The sequence below is a fragment of the Ipomoea triloba genome, chromosome 12 (genome assembly GCF_003576645.1).
Source record: "Ipomoea triloba cultivar NCNSP0323 chromosome 12, ASM357664v1".
Taxonomy (NCBI): domain Eukaryota; kingdom Viridiplantae; phylum Streptophyta; class Magnoliopsida; order Solanales; family Convolvulaceae; genus Ipomoea; species Ipomoea triloba.
The window spans coordinates 20,600,985-20,603,900 of NC_044927.1; the positions used below are offsets into that span (position 1 = coordinate 20,600,985).

The 2,916-nt window shown below is 35.5% G+C and overlaps 1 protein-coding gene across 3 annotated transcripts in view; it reads right to left on the reverse strand.

Annotated features, from left to right (window-relative positions):
* The window catches only part of LOC115999194, a 6,121-nt gene extending 4,049 nt beyond the window's left edge, over positions 1–2,072 (reverse strand). The window contains exons 1-2 of one of the 3 annotated variants that reach the window (XM_031238997.1): positions 1,770–2,072; positions 815–861 (exon numbers count right to left, since the gene is read on the reverse strand). The gene's annotated coding sequence lies outside the window, so the exon portion shown is untranslated. Of the gene's footprint in view, positions 1–814; positions 880–1,769 lie in introns of those variants that run through there. The other 2 variants (XM_031238999.1, XM_031238998.1) reach the window with 2 other exon arrangements.
* Positions 2,073–2,916: the final 844 nt, after the last annotated feature.

Sequence of the window (2,916 nt, forward strand, 5' to 3'; positions counted from 1 at the left end):
GGGGGGGGGGGGGGGGGGGGGGGGGGAGGGAAAGGAGCAAATCCATGGCGGATGCATGAATTTTGTTCAGTGAGGTCAAAAAGTAAAGAACATCTTTAAAAATCAAAACAGTTCAAATAAAAAACACATTGAAATTTAAAAAACAATATTTATTAGTTATGACAAACTAGATTCATAAAGCAATAATGATGCCATAATACATAACATGAACTAATTGGCAATTTGAAACTCTCTTAGAAATTGTGCCTTTGAAAGTGTAAGTTTGAGAATGTAGCTTATGAAACCAGTGAGCCCTAGAAACATTATCATACTCAAGTTCCAGCACTAACAAAGATAGAGAACACAAAATCATTGGATCATATAGTGATATTAGGGTATCACTACAAAACACAATCGAACTGTAAGTTGTAATAATGAAAGAAGTGATATCAAGAACACACTTTTGTCACATTCAAATAATCCACAGTTTTATTTTTCATTCAAGAGAAAAATTAAAATCATAAAATGTCCATATCAGTTAAGGGTGCTCTTTTGAGGCATTTCGACAAACACCCATTGGGCATCACTAACTAGAAGTTAAGGAAGCAACTAGCTTGGTATCTAAATTCTCTAGCAATATTAACACCTAAAAATCCACAAAAACCTCAATGAATAATTCAAAAATCATACAAAAATTCAAAGAAATAAATATTTAGAGAAAAAAAATCATACAAAAATTCAAAGAAATAAATATTTAGAGAAAAAAAATTACAGATTCACATAGTATAATTATAAACCCTAGTTTTAAATTCATAGCATGAGATGGGAATAATACCTTCAACAATCAATCAAGAATTTCAGCTTGAAGATATAAGATATTACCTGAAAAAATCAACAAATCTGCTACACTTACTGACCCAAATCCTCAATCAAATTGACATCCCAGAAAAATATATGCATATCATTATATCAAGGATTCAAATATCACGAAATCAAAGTCGTAACAGTTCAATTCCCAGTCAAATATGCATCTCATTATATGAATACACTGTAACATTTCCATTAAGATGTGGTGCAATTGATGGCCTTCAATAGCCATAATATGGTATATTAAAATCAGATATTGTAACGCGTTACAAAAGCCTATATTGATGGTTCAATAGGCTATATAAGAAGGGGTCCCCCACTGCTCAGGTTACTGCTTGATACACCATCTAAATTGAACCTGAGACAAGTGGGAGCCATTCTACCAGACACTTTGCAAGAATACTGACACTATCAACACATACAACAGCATCAAGCAAAGGCAATTCTAAAGACAACTATGGCTGGAGGTTAGTCTTATATTGTTAATGCTTACATTTGGTATCAGAGCCTATTTATCTCTGCCTAGTTGTATATTGCATAATATGTATTTTCTGGAATATGATATGATATGCAATATGTTTTTTTATTGAAATTTATATGTTTGTTTGAATGCATATGATATGGGTGTGTATGTATTCTGTATTAAGAAACATGTATACAAATATACTGTTTTTCCGCATACAGTTTGTATATTTACATGTTTACACTGATATTTCGTTTTAAAAAAATAAAAATAAAAAATGAGGTGAATGGGATTCTGACCGGCAAACCGTGAAGGATTTGGACGGCCGCCGGTACATCCCCATTTTCCTTTCCGGCGACCACAACTGCCATTGGGCGGCGGTCGCCGTTGGTTTTTCCTTTTTCGGCGACCTCCATGATGGCGGTGGCCGAACAGAGAAACAGTATTAAAAAAAAAAAACCTGTTGTATCTCCGTTTTTGGGCTTCGTTTCGCGTTTTGCTCTTCGATCCGGTGATGCCGGCGGCGGCGCTGGGTCTTGCGTCCGGGTGGAGAGCGGCGGCGAAGCAGGCTTCGGGCGAGAAATTGGCGATGCCGGCGATGAAGCTTGAAGATGACGCGACTTCGTTTCGCGGACGGCGGTCGCCGGACGGCGGAAGGCGGCGTCAGCGCTGGCTTGCGGCACGATTCTGCCGGGGCCGTTCCCTTTCCGATCGTTTTTTCTCTCTTTGTTTGCGTTGGCTGCGGGAGTTTAATCTCAAAGCAGCTAGGTTTTTTGGTTTTGTGTTTCTGCAACTTGGGTCGGGTCCACTTTTGGGCCTGGCCCTTTATTAAAAAAAAATGTTTTAATTGGGCCTTTTATATACTATTCTGGTTTATCATATGTATATACTTTTGTTTAATTATATTGGGCCTTCTACTTAACAATGCATATATTATTTTTATTCAATATACAATTTGTTTTGAAAATTATAAAGTCTTTAATTGAAATTTTCATTCAAAATTGCAAATTGAATTTAAATTATATTGTTTGTTATGTTCATATTTATTGAATTGCTATAATGTTTTGTGCAATTTCTTGTATAATATGAACTTTATGTTATTGTAATATGCGTTTTATGTCCATTAGCATAATATTTATTTTTTAATTATGCAATTTTATTTTATGCCTTAGAAAAGCATATTTAGGAATTAGTGAAATTCCTTAAGGTTATTGGACTTTAGCATATTACATAGTACATATAGTTTAGTACAACTACAGTAGTGCCTGAAGGTAGTTCGTTAAGTTCAAAGTTCACCTATCCTTAAAGCCTTTTTCTAAACCGTGAACATCGTTAACACCTTCAGAACAATTTTGCTATAATGTGAAATTGCATGACCCGGGGAAAGTTTCTTGGGAAGCAAACTTGAAAATTAGCCAATGTGCTACAAGTTCCCTTGAAATCCTACTCTGTCTAAGGAGTTGGTTTTTAATGGGCCTTAGCTCAACCAACTTTCCTGGGAGTATACTTGGGAATTGCATATCATGTTAATTGCATAATTTGTTTTGCCTTTTCAAAATCTATGCCGATGCGATAGTACACTTTTAGTTGATTAAGGAGTAGCCACA